Genomic DNA, 11,177 nt, shown 5'->3' with positions numbered 1-11,177 from the left:
GCAGAGGACATGAACAGACATTTCTGCAAAGAAGACATCCAGATGGCCCACAGACACATGAAAAAGTGCTCTATATTGATTTTTTGAATGTTAAGTCTCAGATAAGCCTCACTCATTCATGATATATTCTCATTTTTATATATTGCTAGATTCAATTTGCTAACATTTCGTTAAGGATTTTTTGTGGTCTATTCCCTAGTGAGGTATCAGTCTTTGCTATCAGATTTTGGTATCAGGATTAGTTTGAGAAGTATTTCCTCCTCCAGTACATTTTGAGAGTCTGCTTAATACTGACATTATTTCTTCTTTTAATACTTCATAGAATTTGCCAGTCAAACCATCTGGTTAAAAAAGCAAAATCCAATTTTATCTGTTTATAACACACCTTTGTAAGATAAAACACAGTACACTGAAAGTAAAAGGATAGAAAATGATAATCATGCAAGTTGTAAAAATAAGAAAGCTTGTGGAACTAGAGTTACATCAAAAAAAGTAAAATATGAGACAAGAAATAAAACCAGAGACAAAGAGAGACTTTTGATAATGATGAGAAGGATGATTTACCAAGAAAATATACAAATCCTAAATGTGCATGCACCAAGAGACCTTCAAAAGCATGAAGCAAAACCGACAGAATAAAAGAGAAAAATAGAGCAATCCACAATCATAACTGAAATTTTAATACCTCTATTTCAGTAACTGAATAAGTGGAGAGAAAATCAAGAAGACAGAAGATCCAAGGGTGCCTGGGTGGCTCAGTTTTTTAACTGTCTGAATTTTGGTTTCCACTCAGGTCATGATCTTATGGATCATAAATAAATATTTTTTTTAAATGTACTCAATTTGTTTTAAAATTAAAAAAAGAATACAAAAGATCTGATCATCACTCTTAATCAACTTAATCTTATTGACATTTATGGAATATTATACCCCAAAACTTCAGAATACATCTTTCCAAGTGCACATGGGACATAATTCAAGATAAACCAAATACAGGGCAATGAAATAAAATCTTTCAAAGCTTAAAGTTTTGCTCTAAGCACTGCTTTTGCTACATCTCACAAAATTTGGTATTTCTTTATTTTCATCCACAAAATACTGAAATATTTTCTAATTTTTGTTTGTAATTTCCTTTTCATCATTTAAAATATTTGGGGATTTTCTGGTTTTAATAAATTGATTTCTAAATTAATTCTGCTATAATCAGAGAACATATCCCATAGACCAAAAAAGGGTTATGAATTATGACAGTTTATAAGTAGAATTAATTATAAAACAAAATTTAATATAAAAGCTGTAAAATGGTATGAGAAAATGGTGTAAGAAAAGATCAATTTTACTCTTATATGGGGGAAAACAGTGCATATGATTATAAACACATAATCACATCACCAGTTAAAAGGAGAAAGAGCTAGGGGTGTCTGATGGCTCAGTGGGTTAAGCCTCTGCCTATGGCTCAGGTCATGGTCTCAGGGTCCTGGTATCAAGCCCTGCATCAGGCTCTATGCACAGCAGGAAGCCTGTTTCCACCCCTTCCCCCCACCCCCGCCTGTCTCTCTGCCTACTTGTGTTCTCTCTCTCTTTCTGTGTCAAATAAATAAATAAAATTAAATTAAAAAAAAAGAAGAAGAAAGAGCTACATCATCTATGCTTTTACAAGGCATTTCAGTAGAATTTTGTAAATGCTATCCCATGCAATTTTCAGTAACCTTTTTTTATCCATTAAACAGATTAAGAAATAAAGCCTCAGAAAACTTAAGTAATGAAGTAATTAAGCCTTAAATTGGAAATGGTAGGATTTGAATGTTCACATGACAGATTTTAATCTGTGCCCCTTGACACTGTATATTATTTCTATATGTAACTTGGAAAGACATATCCCAAATTGTTTAATGTGTCATTAACTACTCTGTTAGTTACTTAGTTTGTGGATCTTTTCAATATATATAATAAGCCAAGTTAGATCTTTTGTCCCTTAGATAAAAGATTTAATTTTTTCTTCTTATAGGAATTAAATATATCACTCTATACATTGACAGCTGATTTAACATTTTGTCACCCTCAGTCCACTAATTGAACTACTAGCTTACCATTTAAGGACTATCCTAGAACTACCACTCAAACATCAGTTTAAAGTGAAGCTTCTCCTACCACTCATTCTGGAGTGGTATTAAGAAACACATTACTAACTTAGGATAAGTGGTGGGATTGTTGGTACAGCATATCAGTTAGTGGCAGATTGCTAAACCAATAAGCATGTCAAATTGCCCAGTGAGTTATTACAACTATTAATAAAATAAACCAATGTGATCTACTATAAGAAATACCAACATTGTTTATATTCCAATATATCAGGGTTTTGGGTTATAGGTTGATTTACAATGTAAAATCTGCATTCTAAATAATTAAAAACATTTTCAGTATTACTTTCACATTATGTTGAACTTAAAGAATAAAAATATATGTTTATAAAAAATAAAAAATTATACTTAAAAAAAAAGAATATATTTTTCTGTTAAAAGAGAAATTCATGTGATTGTGAATAACTTTCCTTGTTAATAAAAGAAAGAAATAACACGCGATTCAAAAGTCATTGAGATTTAAATTAAGATTACATTAAATTATTTTTTAACAGATTGGTCTTCTAACATAGATATACTTCCACTAATGTTCAGAATGGAAACCAACATAATTTTCTATTTCTATGTTTAATAATTCTGGGTGCAGACATATCTTCCTGTCCCTATGTTAAACAACAACAAACAACTTGTTACAGGAAGTAGTTGTCACTATAAAATGAGACTGTGAATAGTAAATGAGGGGTGCCTGGGTGGCCCAGTGGGTTAAGTGACTGACTCTTGGTTTCGGCTCAGGTCACAATCTCATGGGTTCTGGGATATAACACTCAGCAGGGAGTCTACTTACAGATTCTCTCCCTCTTCCCTTTTCTGCACTTGGGTACATACACTCTCTCTCAAATAAATAAATAAATTTTTAAACATGAAATAGTAAATGAAAGTAGCTTATATATCAAGCCTATCAGCTTACTCATCAAGACTGATCCAAAACACTTGCTGTACCCAATAATTTAAAGCTATTGTCATAAACTGACAAACTCTAATCAATTCTCCACCTTGTAATTCACTCTAATATTAGAGTAATGATTACTCTAGTTAGATTACTCTAGTAATCATTAATCACTAGTAATGACTAATCCAGACCTGTACTTCTGTTTGATGGCTTATATTGCAATGTAGGGTTAGAAATGACCAAAAGAATGTGACTAAAAACTGCAATAAGTGTAACATCTTGACATTGTGTTAATAATAGGAGTAGGAGTACTTTCGTGTATCTAAATTAAGCAATGTTGAGATACTGTGTAGTTTCCTGTCCCTGTGTTAATATTAAGAAAAAGCAATAAAAACCTTGGTTGTAGTTCTAGGAAATACTTAGTCCTAAAATACAATTCTGTGGTTTAACCAAAAATTTGTTTTTCAAGATTATTATATTGTTTACCAACACTCACTTCATTTTGCACTCCGATCCCAATTTTTCTCTGCTTCCAGAACCTACCTGAAAATCTCAGACTAGTATCTTAAAACCTGAAAGATCCCACCCTGACCTCCCTTTTCTGAGACACTACTAAGATTCTCTCAAAGTGGTATTTTATTATTTATTGTACTTGGGCTTAAGAAAGTTAACTTTGTTTGATCAAGACATACTTTTGCTTATCTTTTAAGAATGTCTTTTAGAAAATCAACCACTGGGGTACCGGGTGGGTCAGCTGGTTAAGCATCTGCCTTTGGTGCCAGTCATGATCCCACAGTCCTGCAATGGAGCCCTGTATAGGGCTCCTTGCTCATTGGGGAGCCTGCTTCTCCCTCTTCCTCTGCCTGCCATTCCCCTTACCTGTGCCCTCACTCTCGTGCTCTCTCTCTCTCTCTCTGTGTCAAATAAATAAAATCTTAAAAAGAAAAGAAAAGAAAATCAACCATTCGTGTATTAAAACTATTCTATGTATCCAAGTATAAATACATAAGATGAAAGAAATAGACCAGGAAGTATGGCGGCTCTAGGGAGTGGGATTTTATAAGGTAAAGAAATCAGTGAAGGTAGTTCACAGAATAGATACCTGTAAATATCCATAAAAGGGAAGAAAAAGGGAGAAAAAGAAAATTAACATGATTGTTGATCACTCTCTTAGAAAGAGTCTGATACTTTAAATGAATTATCTTATTTAATTTTCAGAACTAGATCAATTTTCCAAAATTTTAGATAAGGAAATAGAATTGATGAGATTAAATATCTTGCCTAAGGCACCATGTATAGTTAGTGACAGAGCACTGATAAGAAATCAGGTCATATAACTACCAGTCCCATGTTAGTATTTTCCTGCCTAATTCTGCAATACTGAATTGTTTATTGAGAAATAACCCCAAGATTACAAACAATATTGTTCTTTTAAATTTGAAATGTAAAGGAAATGACCATTTTTATGGAAAATGCAAAAAATTCCAGGAGGAATTAGAAAATCTAAATTTATTTAGACCTAAAAAACATCCATCCAGTAGTTTAAAATCAAACACAATATCAGACACCAGGACAAAACCCCCACTAAGCCTAGCTGGTTTGAATGACCTACTTTACCCAAAATATTCTAGGGAAAGGAAAGAGAGGAAGAGAAAGTAAGAGAAAAGAGAGAGTGAGAAAGAAGGGAAAGAACAATGAGGAAGAAAGAGAAAATATTCCCCAATTAATATGAATTCCCCAGAAACTTTATGTCAAAGAACAAGACAAAGACAATATGAGAAAAGAAAATTAAAGTCTTATTTAATTCAGAAGCATAGTTGAAATATGAATAAAAATTAGCAAGACAAATCCATTAAGATATAGATATTTGAGACTTTATGATTACTCTGTTTATTCCAAGAATGCATTGTTGACTCCATTTTATACAGTCTATTATTGCACTTTCCCCCAATGAACATATTAGAGGAGAAAACCACATGACTACTTCAATAGTTGCAAAAAATTCTAGATAAATTTCAACTCTGAATTTTTCATATGTCAACAAACTAGGAATACCAAATTTATTCAACTTGAAACAGGTATATATCTAATACCTTCAGCAAACATCATGCTTAATGGTAAACATAAGAAAATTTCCTTTATACTTAGAAACAAAACAATATATATCCACCAACAATATTTACATTTAACATTGTACTAGAGCTCCTCAATATCCCATAGTAAGAAAACAAATGATCAAAATATTCAAGAAGTTCTTTAGATAACCACAGCTTTCTTCTCCTACGAAATTTATTTCTGATAAAAAAAAGTATGTGTGTATGTGTGGAGAGAGAGGGAGAAATCCATTGGATCTATAGTGATGTTATATTTTATATAGTTAGTTAGGAGAAGATATTCTGAAGTTTAACATAGATTTACATTCTCTTTTTGCCTAAGAAGAATGCAAGCTTCCTAACAGAAGAAACTGTCATATGCCAGGAAAAGAAAAAGTATTCAATAGATTTGGAGTAGCATAGAATTGAATAAAATCATATACATGGTTGCATGAATCTGGCCACTCTTTTTTTTAAGAAATGAGTAACTCTACACCTTTCCTTGGTAGTACTAAATTGGTGCATGGTGGATTCTTTAAAATCAGGAAGGAGGCTCAGCATTCATTCATTTATTCAAGCACTAATAAATATGTTCCCCAAAAAAGCCTACAACTGAAATGAGAAATTAATCCTACATATTAAGGGAACTTTTTTTTTTTTTAAAGATTTTTATTTATTTATCTGACAGACAGAGATCACAAGTAGTCAGAGAGGCAGGCAGAGGGAAAGCTGGGGAAAACAGGCTCCCGGCTGAGCAGAGAGCCCGATGCGGGACTCGATCCCAGGACCCCGGAATCATGACCTGAGCCGAAGGCAGAGGCTTTAACCCACTGAGCCACCCAGGCGCCCCTTAAGGGAACTTTTTAAATCCAGTTTTATTATCTGTATGGTTTGTGGTTAAAAATTGATATGCATTGTCCTCATTTTCATAATAACCTCATTGGATTCTTTAATATGATTCATGCTGTTGATATTGATTTGTAATTGATATATTGTTGACCTAAAACATTGTATAAATTTAAAGTAAACAATGTATTGATTTGATACAGCTGTACATGGAAATATGATTATCACCCACAGCATTAGCTAATACCTTTATCATGTCACATAATTAGTATTTCTTTTTGATAACGAGAACACTTAATATCTAGTTGCTTAGCAATGTTGACAGATACACAGGCGCACATTGGGGATATTGTGGGTTTGGATCCAGACAAAGGAAATACAGAGAATATCACAATAAAGTGAGTCAAATGAACTTTTTGGTTTTCTGGTTTGTATAAAATTTATGTTTACACTATGCTGTAGTCTGTTAAGTGTGAGGTAGCACGGTGTCTGAAAAAACATGCACAACCCTTTGTAAAAAAAAAAAAAATACTTCATTGCTAAAAAATGCAAAATATCATCTGTTTTCAGTGTTTTGTAACCTTTTTGCCGGTAGAGGGTCTTGCCTCAGTGTTGATGGTTGATGACTGATTAAGGGGGTTGTTGCTGAAGACTGGGGTGGTCATGACAACTTTTTAAAATAAGACAACAATGAAGTTTGCTGCATCAGCTGACTTCCTTCCATGAACCATTTCTCTATAACAGGCAATGCTGTTTTGATAGCATTTTACCCATAGTAGAACTTCTTTTAAAATTAGAGTCAATCCTCTCAAACCCTGACACTGCTTTCTCAGTAACATTATGTAATATTCTAAACTCTTTGTTGTCATTTCAACAGTCATCATAGTATCTTTACCAAGAGTAGATTCCATCTCAAGAAACCGCACTCTTTGTTCATCCGTAGAGGCAACTCTTTATCTGTTAGGGTTTTATCATGAGATTGAAGCAGTTCAGTCCCATCTTCAGGCTCCGCTTCTAGTCCCCTTGCTGTTTCCATCACATCTGCAGTTACTTCTTCCACTGAAGTCCTGAACCCCTCAAAGTCACCCATGAGGTTGGAATCAATCAACTTCCTCCATACTCCTGTTGAGTCAAGCATGTCCTTAATGACATCAAGAATGGTGAATCCTTCTCAGAAGATTTTCAATTGACTTTGCCCAGATCCATGAGAGATATCACTGTCTAGAGCAGCTACAACCTCATGAAAGGTGTTTCCTAAATAATAAGACTTGAAAGCGGAAATTACTCCTTGATCACAAGGAGCCCATTCTGGGCTGCAGAATGGACGTTGTGTTAGAAGGCATGAAAACAAGATGAATCTTGTTCTATGTCTCCACTGGAGCTCTTCAGTGATCAGATGCAATGAGCGGTAATATTTTGAAAGGAATCTTCTTCTCTTTTTCTGATCAGTAGCTCTTGACAGTGGGCTTAAAATATCCAGTTAACTGTGACGTAAACAGATGTGCTGTCATCCAGGCTTTGTTGTTCCACTTTGAACAGCAGAGGCAGAGAATATTTAGCATAATTCTTAAGGGCCACAGGATTTCCAGAAGTTAATGAATGATGGCTTCAACTTAAAAGTCACCAGCTGCAATTATCCTTAACAAAAGAGTCAAACTGTCCTTTTAGGCTTTAATGCCAGGCATTGACTTCTCTCTAGCTGTGCAAGTCCTAGATGGCATCTTCTTACAACAGAAGGCTGTTTCATCTACATTGAAAATCTGTTGTTTGGTATAGTTGCTTTCAGTAATCATCTCAGCTAGATCTTCCAGGTAACTAACTGGCTGCCGCTGCTACATCACCATTTGCTGCTTCACCTTGTACTTGTATGTAATGAAGATGGCTTCTTTCCTCAAACCTCATGTTACCAACTTCTGCTAGCTTCAGACATTCCTTCTGCAGCTTCCTCACCTCTCAGACTTCATAGAATTGAAGAGAGTTGGGGCACCTGGGTGGCTCAGTTGTTTAAGCAGCTGCCTCTGGCTCAGGTCATGATCCAAGGGTCCTGGGATTGAGCCCCATGTTAGGCTCCCTGCTCAGAGGAGAGTCTGCTTCTCCCTCTGCCGCTCCCCACTGCTTGTACACACACACACACACACACACACACACACACACACACGGTCTCTCTCTCACACTCTTTCTCTCTCTCTCTCTCAAATAAATTGAAAAAAATCTTTTAAAAAAGAAAAGAATTGAAGAAAGTTAGGGCTCTAATCTGGGTAAGGCTTTAGTTTGACGGAATATTGGGGCTGCTTTGATCTATCTAGACCACTAAATCTTTTCTATATCAGCAATAAAGCTATTTTTTTTCTTATCATTCATATTTCCCTGGAGTAGCACTTTTAATTTCCTTCAAGAACTTTTATTCTGCATTCATAACCTGGCTGACTATTTAGTGCAGGAGGCCTAGATTTGGGCCACTTGACTTTTGACATGCCTTCCTCAATAGGCTTAATCATTTTTAGCTTTTGATTTAACATGAAAGACATTTGACACTTCCTTTCACTTGAACACTTAAGAGTCCATTGTAGGGTTATTCACTGATCTAATTTGAATATTGTGTCTCAGAGAAGAAGGTCTGAGGAAAGGGAGAGAGATGGGGAAATGATCAGTGGAGCAGTCAGAATACACAGATACTTATTCATTAAGGTCACTATATGGTGTCCCAAACAATTACAATAGTAACGTCAAACATGACTAATCACAGATTAGCATAACAAGTATAACAATAATGAAATATTGCAAGAATTACCAAATGTAACACAGAAACAAGATGTGAGCCATTGAAAAAACGGTTCTGATAGATCTGCTCAACACAGGGTTGTTATAAACCTCCAATTTGTAAAAAATGCATTATCTGTAAAGCAAAGTGCAATAAAATCAAGTATGCTTGTAATATAGTATTGTTGACTATAATCACTATGTCAGACATTAAATCTTCAGAACTTATTCTTTTTTTTTTAAATATTTTATTTATTTATTTGACAGACAGAGATCACAAGTAGGCAGAGAGGCAGGCAGAGGGTGGGGGGAACAGGTTCCCTGCTGAGCAGAGAGTCTGATGCAGGGCTTGATCCCAGGACCCTGGGATCATGACCTGAGCCGAAGGCAGAGGCTTAACCCACTGAGCCACCCAGGTGCCCCTCAGAACTCATTCTTCTTCTAACTGCAAGTTTGTACTCTTTGATCAACATCTCCCCAGGCCCCCCAGCTCTCAGTCACTGGTAACTACCATTCTACTTTCCGTTTCTACAAGTTTGCCTCTATTGGATTACACATATATGTGACATCATACAGTATTTGTCTTTATTTGTCTGACTTATCTTACTTAGCATACTGCCCTCAAGGTCCACCTATGTTGTTGCAAATGGCAGAATTTCTTTATTTTCATGATTGAATACTATTTCATTGTTACTGTGTGAGTATGCACATGTGTGTGTGATTGTGTGTACATACATATCTTCTTTATCAATGCATCCACTAATGGATCCTTAGGTTGTTTCCTTACGTTGGCTGCTGTAAATAACCTGCTAGAATGGCTATCATGAAAAGACAAGAAGTAAGTATTGGTGAGGATGTGGAGAAAAGGTAATCTTTGTGCACTGTGGTGGGAATGGAAATTGGTGCAGTCACTATGGAAAACAATACGGAGATTCCTCAAAAAATAAAAAATAGAACCGTCCTATTATCCAGCAATGCCACTTCTGATATATATCCAAAAGAAGTGAAAGCAGTATTTTTAAATGATTATATCAAAGATCTTTGAATATCACACAGTAATTATGTAAGGTACGGTCTAAAGTTTTCAAAATCAACATACAACTTCTTCATAATAAAGCCCAGTGGTTAAAGCAGGCTCTTCTATCAAACTGCATAGATATACTTCCTGACTCTTTAATTTTTTAATCCCTGTAACCTTAGCAAGTCACTCAGAATCTTTTTGTCTCCCAGTAAAATGTATATATTAATTAATGTATGTATTAATAAATCGATCTGATTGGGCTATTATAAGGATCAATGTGTTATTAGATAAAAGTATTTAGAACAGTACAAGATATCTTAAGTGCCTTTAAATTATTGATTATCATTAGACATTAGCTCCTATGTCATTAATTATATATGAGTCAAACCCTATTATACCGCAAAGACTCTAAGATTGGCTCATAAGACAAAGTCTAACTGAAAGCTATTTAAGGATCTCACTCAAAGAAAAATAACAGAAAGGATTCAAAATAAAGTATTAGGAAAGTGAAATCCAATAAAATAAAGTATTATACAAAAATATTCCAGAAAACATGAACAAAATAAATATTAAAATAATATACAAATATTTTAAAGAAAGTAGCTTTAAATTGAACAGATGTGGTGCGTTAACTTTGACAAAAGATATGGTTCATAATCACAAATCTTAATGTAACAAATAACAGGATATTAATATATAATCTGCAGAAATGTTGAAAATGCAAGAAAATTAAAATAAATGGGATAAAAGAAGATAAAACTCCTTTTTTAAAAATTTCTTTTCAGCATAGCAGAATTCATTGTAAAACTCCTTTTTGAGAATTTTTTTCCAGAACAACAAAGCAAAAACTGAGTAAGTAATGAGATCTGAATTCTGTATTAATGATTTCATAGTTGCAAGTAAAACATGGTAACTTATGGAGACTTTATATTTAAGTAATGATGTTAAGCTTAAAAAAAAATACTTATCAGATGGGTGCCTGGGTGGCTCAGTGGGTTAAGCTGTGCCTTTGGCTCTGGTGGAGATCCCAGGGTCTTGGGATCAAGTCCCACATCAGGCTCTCTGCTTCAGCGGGGAGCCTGCTTCCCCACCTCTCTCTCTGCCTGCCTCTCTGCCTACTTGTGCTTTCTGTCAAATAAATAAATAAAATCTTAAGAAAAATACTTATCAGATACTATCCCACAAAGAAAGCCCCAACAAGTTTTCAAAAGCACAAATTGCAAATGCTTTATTTTTGTGATTTCATTGCAGCAAAATGATAAGGTAATAATACAAAATAAAGAAGAAAGAAAAACTTCTCCACTATTTGGATATTATATATCCAAATTATATTAGATACCAATATCTTAATACAAAATAAAGAAGAAAGAAAAACTTCTTCACTATTTGGATATTATATATCCAAATTATATTAGATACCAATATCT

Source organism: Mustela nigripes, chromosome 14 (genome assembly GCF_022355385.1).
Source record: "Mustela nigripes isolate SB6536 chromosome 14, MUSNIG.SB6536, whole genome shotgun sequence".
Classification (NCBI taxonomy): domain Eukaryota; kingdom Metazoa; phylum Chordata; class Mammalia; order Carnivora; family Mustelidae; genus Mustela; species Mustela nigripes.
This window is presented reverse-complemented; position numbering follows the sequence as displayed.